We start from the raw sequence: 18117 nt of genomic DNA, 5'->3' as shown, positions 1-18117 counted from the left end.
GTTGTAGATTGTGATCGCCCGGTAATTGCTGCGTTCATTCGGAATTTTAATTTTGCGTAGAGCAGCCGTATTCGTTGCATGGAGAATTGGAAGTTCGAAATGTTAAGTTCGTTGCAGGTGCACCGAGCGCACCGATGGCGGGAAGTTCTCGGTCGCTTAGATTTCAATTTTACAATTACAATTTAGCGTTAAATTTAGGATCGCAAGCTTCCGAATACGAATTTGCTAATCGATTTAATCGGAAGCTGTCCAAAGTTTCGTTTAACTTTGAATTTGAATTACAATCGAATAGAACTCGTTCAGTTTCAAGTTTTTAACTTTGCTTATTCGCGAGTTCCACGGCCGGACTTCGGCACACTTTATGCGATATACTTGGATAAAATCGGACCCAGTAATTTCGATAATTACCCGGAGCGTTTGACCGCGATGGAAGTATGGTGTGCAGAAAATTTTCGGCGGGTTCGCCGGTGCGGATTTGTTTAACGGACCAAAGCGATAGACCGAATGAATAGAAATAGGGGTGAAGCGGAACGTGCGGTGAAACGGACGTGAATACGTTTATTTTCGGTGGGTTTCGCTAGGTTCGAATACATAATTGGTAAACTCATTAGAACTGAATTTATACCGGACAACCGCGCCGAATATAATTCGATCTTCCGATCATCAAAATTATTGCAGCTACCGCACTGCGGCCGTTTATGCAGATTACCAATTTGAGATACTTATCTACAGTGATTCTCATTAACGTTCGGTTTAAATAGAGTAATTTGTTTCGAATCGAACCAAACGATTCGACGTTCTGCAAACATGAATTTTACGGTACACGTTCGCAAAACGTTCGATTACAGTAATTTCTCCCTAATTCGCGCTCAGATTGCGCACAAAAACGGATAATTTGGGTAGAGAAGATACGATTATTCGAGCATTGCGTCTCGTTTTTATAGTCGTTGTCAATCGGTAACCATAAAAAGCGAGCCGCAAGGCTCGAACAATCGTATTTCCTTTTCCCAAATTGTCGAATTGGGAAGAAATTACTGTACTTCGATTGAATATGCTTTATCGCACGGCGACAGAAAAACGAATTAGAACAGTATTCCCATGATGAAGGAGGCATTGTCTCCGGCAGGTTTACGTGTTCGTGTCCCAAAGATTGTTAAATTACGGCCGCGGGTCGGATTTAATCAGAGTCGCTTAGGCTGGCTCTCACAAAGGACAAGCGGCAATTTGCAGGGCAGCATAAATCACCGGCGGGACGCCTCGGATCCGATACATAATAGGTGTCGGTCGATCTATACACTTTTTCACCATAAATAACTGTACTAATAGTATAGCAGCGAGATGAATGATGCCGCGGTGAACGCGGGCATACCTACGGATCGCCGCGAAACGCTCTCGCGCGTACGAATCAATTTTCATCTTGAGAAATTCCCAGGTGGACCCGTTTTTTCGGGGATCAACCCCTTGCGTGGACAGAAAGGAACTCGAGACTCACTGTCTGACGATTAAACGTCGGTGTCCAACGTTCTCGTCGCCGGTGTTTTCTCCATTACTCGCGATCGACTTGCCACCATTCATTTTTTACCATCAAAGCTCAATGACTCCGAGAAACTTGCCCGAAACCATCATCGACCATTTTTCGATCGATTATGCTTCATTCTTCGACCCCGTTGGCTTCGTACAATGATCTAAATTCAGCCATTCGATTAAAACATTTACGATTAGATCCAAAGAGGAGAGTAATTTTTGGAGTTCTTCATTTAAACCTCAAGGACCTATACTCCACTATAGATATATAATAAATATTATATTATATTTTATCGTGATTTTTCGAAGATACATCAGCCTTTTATTTTCCGTAAAAAAAATTATTTCTAAATATAAAACTTGCACAGGTATTTGCAGTTTACGAATGGTTTAGAACTCTAATCCACGATTCCATTTACGTAAACCTAAACGATAGTTTTTGATGGTTGAAAAAGAAATAGTTAAACTGATACTTTCAAACATTTTTAATGATCCAACGTTTTATGAAAGAATCTTATTACTATTTTTTTAATACTTTAGTTATTAGTTTAGTTCTTTTTTTCTTTTTTTTACAGCCCATGCTCGGCTCTTTCGATTAGGGTGCACGATGTCTTCCTAACGTCCTCCGAACCGTAACTAGCACCGAGGCATTTTCTATCGTTTCTCCGGAAGGTGTTCTACAATCGTTCCGATTTGCATCGGCGAAAATAGAAGGGACGCCGACAGGGCCAGGATCACGATCACTGTAAATATTTTCGCTCTAACGATCGTATGATTTTTATTAATGGACGCCCGGAGGCTCCGCGGGGCTTTGTCCCCCGAATATTACGGTGGCCGAGGTGTTATTCATCGACTTCCTCTTCTTGTTGCCGCCGGTAGCCCTGTCGAGTCACGGAATCCGGGATATTTGTGACCGGCGATCGATTAATCATCGTTGCTGACGCTGACACCGGCATAATGCTGTCATCGTTACGCAAGAACACGGTGCACGGTGTTACGAAACGGGAACGGCGACAGATTCTTCTTGTTTCTTAACCGTTTTAGCCTAACTTCGTCCGTTTAGGTCTGGTTGGAAACGTCTCCGGGATTTTGAAAACGATTTCGGACCATTTCACACATTCGTGGCAGAACAGGAGAAACGTGAAAAGAATGATCGTCGCTTCAACTATAAAATAGAATATCTTCCACGATTTTTATCTCGCAGGAAGATTACCTTCACTTCGCTAAGCAAGATCCGAGGATAACGATCAACAAAATGGAATTTAATATAAATGAGTTTTACTTCTCTGATTAAAAGTTTAAATAGTGCAATAATTTTCTTAGGCGTTCAAACGTTGACGATTTTTGTATAAAATGCACGAAGCGTAAAAAGATCGTCATTTTGTGATCGATATAAAAGCGAAGACAATCTTAAAATAATCAATTCAAAAGAGAACAAATTTGATTAAAAAGCGACTTCGATATCATCGAGCATCATTGCTACAACTATCATATCTAAACGCGTTCGCCATCTTACCGCTCACGAATCTACGCAGTATCAGTAATTATGCGAACGGTCGCGTTAATAACGGCAAATTCAGTCGGTTAACGGGTTAAGAGGACCGACATCGGAAGCAACCGGCGCGACGACCATCGAAGAGCCCAACAAACGGGTGCGCGATTTGAAAATCTCTGGTCGATGGAGCAGAGATCAACGACTGGCGCGGACAGGGTACGAAGAAGCAATATTTGTTGAAGCACGGGGGTCCGAAACACAGAAGGTTTCGCGTCCATCCGGTGCAATATTCCGAGGTGGTTATTTTTCCCACCCCCATCCCCCTGCTAGAAGAGTGGTGGGAAAGTCCGCGAGGGGGGAGAAGACGCATTACCAGATTGGCCCGGGCCGCTCGTATTCACCGGTCTTTTACATTCACGAAGCTTTTATTCGGTTGATTTGACTATACGCTTCGTATTCACGGCTCTCGATTTGATTTGCATTGATTGGAGTGCCCGCTTTCCCGATAACCGGCGTGTACCCGGCGTGCGCTGCTTCTCCACCCCCGCGAGCCTGATATCGCGCCATCCTGGACCCTTTTCTGGCTCGGTTTTTTTCAACTATAACTCTTAAATTGTGCTTTTCGTGGACCCCTGGCTGGGAGTCTTGCTTGAATCCTGGTGGGGCAGACGATAAGTAAATTGTAGATATTTGTGGGTCGTTCTTTTCAGTTTCATAATGTTTAATTTTTCTGGATTGGAACAATCTCGTCGAGAGAACTTTAAAAGCGTTTGTTCGTTACAAATGAAAAGGAAAGAAGCAAGTTATCAGTGTAATAAGTAGACCACGGATTTTATATGTTTATGTCAAAACTGTTTAGGTTAAACGCGACGATGAGATCATTACGTTTCACGTCTCCTTTCGATGAAAATGGATTAAAACTGCGGAGCGAGGAAATACATTCTGTCTGTAGGAAATTAGGGTAAAATCGTGGACTAGGACTTTTCGATTAGGTCGAACCGAAACGGTACCCCCGCGTGTTTCTCGGCGAGTCTGCAGGCTCCCCCTCGGCCCCCTCGCGAAAATGAGAGTTTACTGCCTGGCAGCTTGGCCGGGTAGAAGAAGAACGCTCCTTTGTCTCTTTATGGTCTGAAAGTGGCCCGTGGATCGAGCGAGAGCCCACGGACCGATGCGGCGCGGCGTCGCCATCGACGTCCAAGCCCGTCTTCTTCTCGGCGAGACCACGAAGAAGTACGGTCGGATAATAACGAGTTTCGCTGTCGTCCCTTTCGGGCCGGCCTCGCATAGCGCGAGTCGTAAAGTCGGCCCTTGCTCCCTTGCTCCCTTGCTCATCTTGCTCCCTTGCTCCCTGTCTACCAGCGATCTTCTGCGTGTCGACCGTTTTTCTTCCCCCGGCCACGGCAGAGACGCGGTGGACGATCGTGTCAAATTTTTATTGCGCCAACGAGCCTCGGTCGATCGTCTCTCTCGCCTTATACGGGTGTCCCGGGCTGCCTGGGACAAGGGGAACCACCCATTCAACAATGGTTTTTCAGAATTCTACGAGTTCGATGGGGGTAAAGTGCCCGGGACATGCAGCGGGTCCCTCGTTCTTCGTTAAAAGTGCAGTACAATGTTGGTGCATCGGGCTGGTGAAACGGTACAACCAGATCATTGTAGTTAGGGTTGCGGAGCCAGTTACGGTGGGGTAGCCAGTTACTCTCCTTTTTGATCATTTTCAAGCATAATCAAGCTTATAACTATCGAATAAGGCATTTTCAAAATTTGTTGTTTCATTTCGATTAATTACTTATTTGTTGAAATTAAGCAGGTAAAAGACGGAAGCTCTTAAAATACCACAAATAATATTTCCTCTTTTTTTTATACTGAATTCGCGACATTTTTTGTAAAGCTTATAAAAATGCTTAAGCATTGTATTAAGATTACGGAGAAACGAAACAGTGATTATTTATTTGATCTTTTGTTTTCAGTTTCAATTTCAGCAGTTCATTAGTTATTATTAGACCACTGATTTTATGTATTTATGACAGAAATGAATAAGTCGAATATAAAACTAAAAAGACATTAGAAGAATTTAATTAATTAGAAGATGGTAAAGCAAAGTAGACGAGAGTGTGTAAAGAAGTAAAACAAAAGAAGATGACGAAGTTGAGTAAACGAGGATATGCAATAAAGATAAAGATATTGCAGGAAAATAGAAAAGAAGAAGCCACGACTTCGAATATATTTAAAAATAAATATGGAGAAAATAAAGAGTGAAGTTAACAAATAACAGTTCGATTTTGAAAATATTAATTTTAGTGCCGATTTGTCTGTAAAGCGCGATTGAATTTTCTGGAGGGTTGTTTCGCCCTCTGACGGTTGTGCGGAAGGTCTCGATTCAATTTTGCAACGGTCGGGGGATCTAGCGAGAAAATTCGAACACCATGGATATCCGCAACCCCCTCCGCCCTTGGAATTTTGCGTGTCTGAAGTCAGTCATAGCTCGGCTGGACGTCGTTTCGCGTGTCTAGCGTCGGCCGTCCCGGCTCGCCGGAATCTCGAAATTGTAGCTCGTTTTGGGTAATTAAAGGATTCTAGAGCGTAACACGAGGGCTTGTTAGGTAAATAAAGACACGGACGTGGGAAAGGTCCTGTTGCGTGTACGGAATCGTACTTCTGCATTACTTCGCCGATTCCAGCTTGCATATTTTCGCGCCCGTTGATTGCCCGAATGTGTGGCGAGCATTTAACGGCAATTTTCGCCGACCCGGCACCAGCGCGGCGGCGCGCGTCTACTTCGAGGAACTTGCAAAACTGTTTCTGTTGTTTTTCGTGCATCTCACAATCACGAACTCCGTGATCGGCCATCTGCACCTTTCGACTCTCGCCGGGCCTCGCTCGTCCCTGTTTTTTAAGATAATAATGAGCGAAGGACGCTCGAAGGATGCCTTTGGGAAACAACCCCTTGTTGGGAGACAATGGAGCTTATTATCAAAGTTCTTCCTAGAATGCCAAATTTCGGGTTGCTGTTGATTCCCCTGTGCTAGTCCTAAGCTTGCGTGATTTATTGCTACGTCGATGACGAGACTTTGTTACTTCGTCTTGGAATTTGTTGATCTTCTTCTTGAGCTGCGGTGCACATGCAGAGTTCTAAATTCGGCAGGCGAATCGCCGAAGAAAAGAAGAGGCTATAAATGCCGAAGAGATCTCTCCGACAAACTGTCGAGTTAGGCCAATTTATTGTCACTGTACTCGTTTATAGAAATAGCAATTGTATCAGTAGTGTTGATTACGGGCACGCCTCGCCGTCCCAGCGATCAGCGCAAACGAGCACGTCCACGATTTACAAATAGCGTTGCGAAATAATCACGCATTGTTTCAATTAATTTTGAGCAGAGACAAAAGTTGGCATTGCGGATAAAACAGTCGCGATTTCCACTGGTTTTGAAATTGATTCTGTAGAGTGTAATGTTGCGAATGAAATAATTGTGATTTCATTTTGATTGTTGTGCACAGTAGCTTTAGAGATAGCGTTGCGAAATAAATGCGATCCCGCCTTGAGTTGATCAATTTTCGAGATTTTTAAAATCCTCTTGCTTTCGGAAAGCTGTCTTTTGGATTTCTGTCCATTGAAGTAGCGTTGCATTGACATAATCACGCTGCAGTTGTTTGCTTTCGACTTTGCAGGCGCCGATGCTGCAGCTGCAACAAAGGGCAGGCCTTGCCACCCCAACAACAGCTCGGAGAGCCACATCCGCGACTTGTCATAGCGTTGCGAAATGACGTCGCGTTGCCTTAGTTAATTTTGAACAGAAATCGAACTTAGCGTTGCGATTGATCGCGATTTTTCTTTAAATTGTCCAGTGCAATAGATTCCAATATAACGTTGCCATCTAATCGCGTTTCGACTTGTCAGTTTCCTTAGATTTTTCAAAGACGTTGCTTCTAGAAATTAAAGTAATCATTCGCATGTCTGTTCGTTGTATTAGCGTTTCGACGAAACAATCGCGTTGCAATAGTTCGTCTTTCGACATTTCAGACGCCTATGCTGCAGCTGCAACAATGGACGAGGTTCCAACGAACAGCTCGGATGGGCACATCGCGATTTTTCCATTACTGCAGGCAATTTTTTTATGCCTAAAAACTCACGGTCCGATAATTATATATTCTACAGAATTTTTTTATTATGAAGATGTTTTCATCTGTGGTGCTTTCACAATCTTGCATTTCATCAACTGATTCTCGTCAGTAATGCATAAAAATCACCATAAAATTCACTTGTAAATTTGCCGAAGCAAAAGATTCCTAGCTATTCGTGAAATCATTGCACGTTGAATTGGAAACGTCTTGTATCATCTGAACGTCGGCTACGATCGTCTGAAGGCGTCTGTTTCCGGTAACTTTCGTAGCGTCGAAGAACATCGTGCACCATGATCACGTGGTACGACTATACGGCAGCAACATTCGCAGATACGTTCTGCATCCGTTAGCTCGGAGCATGGCCGATCGTGAGCCACGACCGAGCACCACCGGTTGCCCTAAGTTTCAGCCTGGGCCGCGGATCTCGCCGGTTATGTTTCCACTCGGTGCCGTCGATCGGCTCGTTTCCACGCGAAATCTCGGCTGCCATTAATTCAGCGCCGGCTGACAGGTCACTCGAGTAGAACCAACCCATCGCAGATATTGCAGGCCGCGCGTATGGCCCCGGCTCCTTCCCATCAAATAATTATTATTGTTGTTTGCTTTGCAGCACTCCGAGCTTCCTCTTCCAGCGATCCGTTCGCTCGCCCTCGACAACCCCCGTCGAAAGAGAGCCGGCAAGAGGAAAGAGAGAGCCGGTGGAACAGCGCAAAAGAGAGAGAGAGAGAGAGAGAGAGAGAGAGAGAACGGTCTCGACGCGATGGGTCGTCGGGGTGACCGGCAATTTGTTTCTAAATTTATTACCGATCACCGATATTCCGTTCTCCATGCCCTCCTCCTCAACCCTTCCTCGCTTTGCGTCGGTGATATCGAATTGGGATCGAGACTCGAGTGCTTGAAACCATCCACTAGGATGATTCGTTGGTTCCTGCGGCTGGGGGTTGGTACCAGGGGTCAGTCTCGGGGTTACTGTAATAAATATCGGGAAAGCTGATTGCGAAGCTCGATGCGTTTCGGACCATCCTGGATCGTGGCTGCCTCGAGAATGTTGTCCCTTTTGTTGCCTTCCATGCGCAACCCTTTATCTTCGCCAGGAGAACAGGCACCCAAAGCGAACGAATTTTTCTCAATGCGGAGTTACATTTAATCCAACTGTTTCGATCTCCAGTCTGCCAGAAATTGAACAATTGTTGCCTTTAGATGCCTTTGCGATGCATCGATCATTTCCTCAAACATCCCTACAGTAGAGTACAAGCTTTCCTTTCTGGATAGGTGTAATCCTTCGGCTGCTGTCACTGCAACTGTGACAGGAAGTCCCAGGATATTTGGACGCTATGGACAACTGACGGTACACTCGCAGACTGCTGAAGTAGCGCGCTCAACTTTACTATTTTTTTTAATTTCAAGGCGTAAACATAATCTACTAAGTACAATAAAGCTACACGAGTATAATAAGCATTTATTTAACTTTTATTTCATATAATTAAACGGCGCATGTTATTTTGTTGCAAATTTATAAATCAGGCATAACCTTGACATAACCCTGATATAACTTTAGCATAACCCTGACATAACTTTAGCATAACCCTGACATAACTTTGACATAACCCTGACATGACTTTGGCATAACTTTCGGCATAACTTTGGCATAACCTTGGCAAAACTTTGGGCGTTTAAACTACAAAAATAAAGATCTTGTGTAGGATGACGTTTTATTGGTTTCCTAAAATGTTTAAGTTAATATTAATAAGAAAAGTATATTCATATTATTCAGAAAAATCATTATAATCTTACAAAAATGATATCCTGTTTGATCTTATTTTAATCGGGAAAGGCTCACGGTTGCATTGGAAAATCCGAAAAAGATAAAGTTGAGCTCCGAATCTCGACCCTGCCTGCACCATGCTCGCACATCTAATGTGAACACCGTCAATCGAACACGCTGCTAGCACGACCCGAGCCTAGCAGATGTGTATCGACCCTAACACTTATAGTCTTATTGTTACTTTTATACACTAATATAAAACAGCTGCTTTTAGTGCTCTATAAATCTAGCATTAAATACAAAAAAGTTTGATAATATTAATATTATTTTGAAACGTGATATAACAATTTTTAATGATGCCTCAGAGTCGCCACTCGACTGCAACGGGTTCATATCATATTCATTTTATAAACAACATATTTTAGTACTTGGTTCTCACAAATTCCGATGTCCGCGGTCAAGGGTTAAAAATCGACGCAGCGTCAATGGAACGATCGAAGGCGATGCCGATGATCACGATGATCAGACTCCGGTGACCGAGGCCGCAGGAAAAGCCTACTCCGTGGCGTTTCGATTAGGGTGAACCCGTGTTTGCGTGGCAGAATGTTCCAGGTTCTCACGTTCACGTGCAGCCGAGGGTGCGCGGTCGGGGGAGGGTAAAATAGTCGCTCAGCGAGCGAGAGGAGCGGAGGGAGAGGGCGGTTTGCAAATAAGAAGTGAAAAAGATGGAAGCCCGGGTCCGGGGCCGAACGAGAGCGGGCGAAACCACCTTAAATACAGGTCACGCGTGTTTTGGTCGGCCGTTTTATTTTCCTCCTTGCGCCACGTCCTTCTCTCGTTGCTCCATTCTCTCTTTTTCTACGTTTTGATACGGCGCGGCCGCCGTGTTTACCTGCTGTCCGCGTACAAAAGTCATCGTTAGAAGGATTCCACGGATGGGAACGCGGCAGCACGATAACTTCCACTGGGAACACCGAATTCCGTAATTATCGACGGTTTTGATTGTGCCGGCGTCCGTTCGCGCTGCCCTGGCTCATATTTTTTTCGAGCGACCCCTTCACATTTATCTTCCTGATGCATTTAAATAACTGCTAGCTTCGCTCTCGACCACGAGAAATTAAATTATTATCTTCTCTTAAAGGAATTCTTGACATCTATCATTTTGATGCAAACGGGTAACTTACAGTTTCGTTCGAGACTGCGAAAAATAAAATTATTATACTTCTTAAGCGATTCCTTGACTATCCGTAACTATAAACCACTGCTCGTTTAACCCGAGAAAGATAACCTACGTCGCAGAGGCGCCTGCGAAATAAACAACTGACTGCACCGTGGATGACGCAAAGACTGGAAGCACCCACTTTGCCAAGGCATGTGCGAAGCAACATTGAAAATATTCTTCCAAAATCTGCTGTACAGGCTTCCACAGATGATGAAGAAGAACCCTCAGCCAAAAAAGGCGTTATTGCAGTCTTTGCACGTCTAAAAAGAAAAGAATGTCAAAGATGACCTGTGCCAAATGCAAAAAGACAGTTTGTGGTGAACACAAGAAAGACGTTTGTCATGACTGTCTCTAAAGAAATTTTTTATAATATTATAGTTTTTTTTACACTGATTATATTATAGTCTACTAGTTTGTAAGGATAAAACACTATTTTTTGTGATATTTTACGGGATTTGTTCCCATAAACCGAAGACTGTTGATTTTTGTTAATTTTTCATAGAGGTCTAGGGATTTAAGTTTAAAATTACTTAAAATATAAAAAAATATAATATAAATGCATTTTATTTTTACAATAATGCCAAACCTTTAAAATGACTAGATTAACTTAAATAAATATCCATTGTTAGTATAAAATTGACGCCTTAGAAAAGCATGCGCCTCTGAAGCGTATGGTTATCTTTTACGTACGTTGTCATATGGTTATCTTTCTAGGGTTAAACAACGAGCTTCAACGATTTCTGCGCAGGTTGTATCTTTCTGTCTGAATTTCTACGCAGAATTTCTATTTCTGTTACAATCAAGCTCGAACTGCCAGAACAATTGTGAATTACTAAAAAATAATAAGTATTTCCTGTTCATTTCACGTGTCCAAAGATTTCTTCGGATTTCTCGCGATAATCTGCGAAAATCGGAATTGGTGGGTAGAATTGTGGTTCGCTTACAGGTATTTTTCCACGGATCGGCCTGTGGAAGCCGTAAACGCGTGCTCTTACGCGGAATTCAGTGGACGGCCTCGACAACTGTGGGAATGACGGCCGTAACGATTCAAATTACTAATCGCGGCTGTTCGCGTGCTCACCGAGACGTCTGTTGCAAGCGTTCAGGACCGAATTGTGGCGTTCACGACCGGTAGAGATCCACGAAGAAGGGGTGGCGCGAACGGAATTACAGAAATTATGCTGCTACGCGCCGCGACCATTTTTATCCCGCGATGGCAATCCGTTGTCCTTGCTTGCGCGCTAAGTAGCCCCTCGATTTCGTTGCTGCATACCGTCGAGTATGCTGCGAATCGGATCTGGAACATTCGACAGTGAGTCACGATTTTCTCGAAAATCTAGTCCCATATTTGTCATTCTTATAATTATCATTCTGTATTTTTTGCTGGCTTAATCTTATGATTTCACAGGATATTCTTCTATAATTGAAATGAGGGTGTCACGAAAGCACCATTAGGGAGGCACATTTGAGCGGTGAAACGATTCGTCTTTCAATTTCACGAATTTACGTAGCGAATCTTCATTTTCGAAATGAGTAACGTAGAACCATAGCGGTGCAAGTCGCAATTTCGAAAATGTTGACTTACGTCTAACAATGTAATCTACGCACGCCAAACTGTTGAAAAGGCAGGTGAAATAAATTTTGAATTTACTATAAAGTAACGTAACTCTAAATTTTCTTAGCAATTTTTGTCGATACAGGTTACTAAATGATAACACTCCTTGCTTCTCACAATGAAGAAAATGTAATTTATGTTACTGCTATTCTAACTCAATTAATTGTAGCTGAAATTGAATCTGCCTAATTGAATCCTATGGCATTCTATGCACAAATTTTGTTTCAGTTCCATCACAGACACTAAGTGTGTTTCTTAGCTGCATTGCTGGGTCCTCGTAGGCCCGCCATTCGTTTCAAATCGACAAAAGCGCGACGTTCGCAGAAATTGTGCATAATGGCTTTCGAACGGTAATGTTGGTAGGAAAATTCCGTGAATACGCGAGCGTACGAATGGACCGTCAGCTCAAGTCGCGTTTCAGGGTTGTCTGAGAATCGCAGGAGGATGCAACGTCGCGGGCATTCAGCCCAATCCGCCGAAAAGGAACGAGGGTGCCGTTCCGGGGCCATTCCTCCATCGTTGCATACGTAAGTGCCCGTTGTTGTTCGCTACGGAACGCAGAAACACGTCCAGCTTACCGGGGATTAATGTCACGCTAAGCACGGTCCACTCGATACCAGAGAACAGCATAAGGAGCGATAATGCGCACTTTGGAACAGCTACTAGCTTCTTCGCATGTCGCGTTAGGCTATTTCACGATGGTATCGTGGGTTGCTCAATCCTAAACTGTCGGAACCATGCGTTGGAAATGGCAGAAAATTACTTCAATCATTGATAATTTTAGTACATCAGTTTTGCATCCATTTGTCCGTCTCCTGGCGGCTTATATTATGCAAGCTGGTTTTTGTTTCTTCATTATTGATTGGAACGTAATTATTAGGTGATACCGACATGGTCATGACAAGGTTCACTGTTTCTGGAAGAGAGCGGTTATGCGATGCAAATTGGGCCATAAAATTGTTTATTTTAACGTAGAAGGTCAATTTCAACAGCTATCTTAAAATTTAGGATATCAAATAGATCCAGGAAAATGATTTAGAGTATTAGTACTGGCTAAATTTTACGCCAATAAATTGAGAACTCGAGCTACACTTAGTATTCTTGAACTTGAATATCTACTTTTCTCAAAATTTTGGATCTCTGAAAGCATAAATTTCATTAAAAAGCGTAATATAAAGAGATCATACATGTGCATATATTACTGCGAGCCAAATACTGCGGGCGTTCCGATTACTGCGCGTCAAGGTTGACATATAACCCAATTTCTTTTAAATGTACACACACAGCTACAATTCCTAGGATCAAGCATTCTCACTATAGCACTTTACAAATTAGCTATAGGTACTCTACGATCAAGCGTATTCGCACCGGCTCATAGAGAACTGCACTGTATAGGTTAGGGTACGCAGTTCAGGAAAGCACCGCAGTAATGTACACACATAGTAAAAAACTGTGTGCCAAATACTATGTTAGTAAATAATATTTGAACATAGATGATAGCGACAGTGTTCGTCGATTTTCTATCAAAGTAATGATTACTTTATCTAAAAATAACGCCAAAATGAATAGCTTATTATTAATTACCAAAATATAAATGCCTTCCGAATCAGCATTCACAGCTAGCAATTGCGAGTATTTCATAATACTCGACGTTTTCATAAGCTTCCAAATATCAAAAGTCAATAAATGAATTAAAACTGCGATTGTTATTACTTGTTACTACTTGTTATTACTTACTCATAAATTATCTATATTAAACATGTAAAAAGTTATGAGATTTATTTCTAGAAGATTACACACTATAAAATGTTCGATTCTATTACTCTTACAAAATACCGCAGTAATACCACACTTACCCTAATTGTTGATGTTTACGATAATTATCAGATTTCTTCATTGATTTTTCAAAATATGTTTTTGATGATATTTCTTGTAGATCTACTAGTCTACTAGTCTGTTCCCAGTGTAATAGCAATTTAATCGATTCATTTGTCGAAAAGTCAGTAATTAGGCGACGATTTGTATAAGTCGAGTCAAAATGATCCAATGTTCGCAGTACTTGGGTCAAATTCTAGCTAGAAATCTTCTGACTTGCATCTCTCTCATCCGCGTTTGAGATCCATCTAAAAGAACAAAGCTTCGATCTACCAAAAGAAGAATCGCTTTTTGCAAACGGCTACGGTTCACCCGAAGCGTCCGCGATCAAAGTAATCCATCGCCGATTTTCCACCGGTCGTGAATGATCTAGAAACGCGCGCACCGTAACAAGGGAAAACTGGCGGGCGTGCTTCAAAATAAACCTTGACTGTGCTCCGCGGGAACCACGGCGTTAAAAAACTGCGAAGCATGCAAAAGGCGTGCGCCAGGTGTTTCCACCAACGTGGAAATAAATTTCAAAGATTCCACCGGAGTGGAATAAAGAACAAAGTTGAAGAGAAGGCGGACAGGTGAACGCAAACACGGATTCCTGAGGATTTATCTTCGTTTCGAAGGTAAAATTATCACACTGTGCTCTGTTCGATCCTTTCAGGATTACCTCTTGACACGGACGCTAACCGGTAATTAGATAACAGACAATTAGACAGCCGGTCGGGCTATGAATCCATTTTCCTGGTGGGAGAACCCGGCGAAAATTAATACTTTCAATGCCGAGGCGGGCTATTAAGATATATTGTTGTAGAACAGCTTCGGAAAGGTAACGGCGTAAGTTTCTTCACCGAAGATTGAAGTTACGTGTGTTGATTAGTTAATATTAAGCATTATGCATACGGAGTTTTAGCTAGCTGACTTTGATGAGTATACTCGTCAAGTTGAAATGGCAATATTTTGTGATATGACGGGTATACTCGTCAAGATGAAGTGGCAATATTTTATGATACGACGAGTACACTCGTCGTGGCAAAATGACAATCTTGTTGGATATGACGAGTATACTCGTCAAGATGAAATGGCAATATCGTGCGATATGACGAGTATACTCGTCAAGATGAAATGGCAATATTTTGTGATATGACGGGTATACTCGTCAAGATGAAGTGGCAATATTTTATGATACGACGAGTACACTCGTCGTGGCAAAATGACAATCTTGTTGGATATGACGAGTATACTCGTCAAGATGAAATGGCAATATCGTGCGATATGACGAGTATACTCGTCAAGATGAAATGGCAATATTTTGTGATATGACGGGTATACTCGTCAAGATGAAGTGGCAATATTTTATGATACGACGAGTACACTCGTCGTGGCAAAATGACAATCTTGTTGGATATGACGAGTATACTCGTCAAGATGAAATGGCAATATCGTGCGATATGACGAGTATACTCGTCATGATGAAATGGCAATATTTTATGATACGACGAGTACACTCGTCGTAGCAAATGGCAATTTTGTTGGATATGACGAGTATACTCGCCAAGATGAAATGGCAATATTTTGTGATACGATGAGTACACTCGTCAAGATGAAGTGGCAATATTTTGTGATATGACGGGTACACTCGTCAAAATGAAATGGCAATATTTTGTGATATGACGAGTACACTCGTCGTGACAAATGGCAATATTGTGCGATATGACGAGTACACTCGTCAACATGAAATAGCAATATTTTGTGATATGACGGGTACACTCGTCAACATGAAATGGCAATATTTTGTGATATGACGAGTATACTCGTCACGCATAAAAACGTGCTGTTTAAATTGTAATTCTAGTGACAACTAAAATATATTTGTATGTTTGAAGATTTTTTGAATATTTGGAGGCTAAGACGAAATGAAACGGACGAATGAAGATACATAAATTATTATTACGAAAAAACTGTATATAGTGTGAACAAACAAACACTTGTTCGTTCCTTTTCGACACATTTTAGGTACACACTTTTTAAAGAGGTCGAAACGACTAGTTAGCTAACCGATTCGTTAAATTGATATCGCTTTTCCTTTTAACCCCTTGCACTATAATAACATGTCAGACTCGCGATAAATATTTTATGCAAGATCTCCTAAACGTAAATATTATTCATTTCTCCCACCTCGAAACAAAAAATATAGTTCTTCTGTTATCAAAGTCTAGAAACGAAATGAAATGAAGACAATACGAGATCGATCGAGAAAATTATAAAAGGCGAAGGGGTTAATTTGTATCTAGATATCAAAACTAGTAAATGAACCTGTATTTTGCCAATTTCTGTTTCAAGATTGGACAGTGTAGACTCTGAATCTTGTTTATTTCAAACTCTCATCCCGATGTCGTCGGTGAAAAATCGTGCGGAAGGTGGGAAAAGGAGATCGGCGAGCCATCTGGCAGCGAGGTTTCCCAGGGGGAAGATAGTCAGCGGTGTTCGCAGCTAATGACACGGCGAGAGGAGTGGCAAAACGGCAGGGTCCACCCGGTGCTAATTAAAAGTCAGCCGTAGGAATAGATTATCAGCGGTTCTAGGGCCCGGTTCGCGAGAACCGGGGGACCAAGATGGAAACGAACGCCCACCTCCGGGCCCCGATTTGACACTTCATCATTCGTCGAGCGCGCGGGACCCTGTCATTAAAACGAGATTAGTCTCGTAATCGTAAACCGCGTCGGGAGATGCTCTCTCTCTCTCCCTCTCTCTCCCATCGTGCGTACCTCTCTCCCATCCTCGGCGTTCCAAAGTGGTGAAACGCGTTACTGACCGAGGGGGCGGGCTCGTTTTAATATGTTGCGTTATTGTGCGCCGTTAAATGTTCCGGCTCGCATTAAAGCCTGCGCGGAGAAGACTTGACAAGCTCCACCGAGTAATCTCTCCGTTGTGCGAATCGCTTCGCTAGTTTATTAGGTGTAGAAGTTAATTCGCACCGACGGGATCGAGCATATCCTGTCGTCCTTCCAATATGCTAATACAGATATTAATCCTCGAATGGTGGTCGTTGGGTTCGTTTTGACCTACACTAACTTTTTAGTAGCCGGTTTAAATAATTAGCTATTCGTATCAGGTCTAACGAGATCACCGTTGATCTTAAAATCAGCATATTTAATTCTACTTAAATACACGGTGAGTAGACACGATGAGTATTTTATGCAAAATAAAAATTCTTTTCAGCCATTATACAAAACAGAAGTCAGATAAAGAAGTATTTCTTCGTTTAATGCTAATACAATCGAAGTAATGCATTCGAATGTTCAAATTCTTCTTGGATCTTCATTACTCGTTTAACCATTTTTGCCATAAATGCGTAAAATCCGCAATCTAATGATGTGCTCGAACAATGCAACCCAAATGTCCAATTTCTAATATTGAATAAATAATTCTTAAATTACCAGAAGTTTCTTTCTTATTTCTTCTATTGAAAATTACATGGGAAATGAATGCAAATCCTGGTATAATTAAAATATAAACTTCAAGATATCCAAAGTATTGTACTAAATGTTGTTATAAAATAGAGTTTTCGCCTTCCGAAGGATCAAAAAATAAAGAATTTAAATTACGATCAGTCGATAATATTGTAATCGCTCCTACAAGTAGAGGAATGGCAGTAATAAAATAGCTTTATTTTTTACTGATCGCGAGGATGGTGGAATTTGATCATAGTTTAACGAAGTAACTTCTTTGAAGAAGTAACCTTGTCTATGCCTAAATGTTTTGACGGATATGAATCTACGTGCCAGACTAGATCGTTAATTGTTACAACAGATATTTTTCTAAATGAATTAATAATTTATTTTACGGGTACTGAATTAATTTCTCGACGTAATACAATGAATTCTCGCTACTTGACGCTCAGCTTGTACAAAAAAATGGTCAATTTGGAAAGAGGAAATGCGATATACATAATAACGGTTCGTTTCTATAGTTACCAATTATCAACAACTATAAAAACGAGCCGCACGCCTCGATTAATCGTACCTACTCTTCCCAATTTGTTCATTTTTGTTTCCAAGCTGAGCGTTAATTAGGGAACATTTGTTATATTTAGTATGAGATCGGTGTTGGACAGTGTGAACACTTTTGTTCAGCAAAGTAGCAAAGTATATTCAATTGGCAGGACATCCTCCAAAATCAGCTTCCGCAGGATGCGACACCGGAAAGAGAATCTGAAGCGTGCTCAAAGGCGACGTTCTCAATGCGTCGAACAAAGGCGGAGTCGGTGAACGAACCCGGGATTCGCGTGTCGCCGAGCAATCGTCGCCAAAAGCATAATCGAAAATCGCGTCACCCGTATCGATGCTTGACGAAGGTACTTGTCGCGCTCGGAGCAGAGCGACACAATTGATGGCGTAGAGTTGCGGTCGAACCGGAAAAGCACTGCGGTCGAGCATGAGAATCGGTTCCTTCATCGTTTTCAAGGCCACTGTAATTGTCCACGATGGTAAATCCGCACCGGAAAT

The 18117-nt window shown here is 42.1% G+C and overlaps 1 long non-coding RNA gene across 1 annotated transcript; it reads left to right on the top strand.

The window, feature by feature from the left end:
- The first annotated feature begins 7440 nt into the window (after positions 1–7440).
- LOC117220764 (uncharacterized) lies at positions 7441–8943 on the top strand. The gene is made up of 2 exons (XR_004490346.2): positions 7441–7652; positions 7752–8943. It is a non-coding gene; the product is annotated as an uncharacterized LOC117220764 (long non-coding RNA).
- Positions 8944–18117: the final 9174 nt, after the last annotated feature.

This window comes from Megalopta genalis, chromosome 9, assembly GCF_051020955.1.
Source record: "Megalopta genalis isolate 19385.01 chromosome 9, iyMegGena1_principal, whole genome shotgun sequence".
NCBI lineage: Eukaryota > Metazoa > Arthropoda > Insecta > Hymenoptera > Halictidae > Megalopta > Megalopta genalis.
The sequence above is the reverse complement of the archived record's forward strand: the minus strand, read 5'-3'. Positions and strand labels throughout refer to the sequence as shown.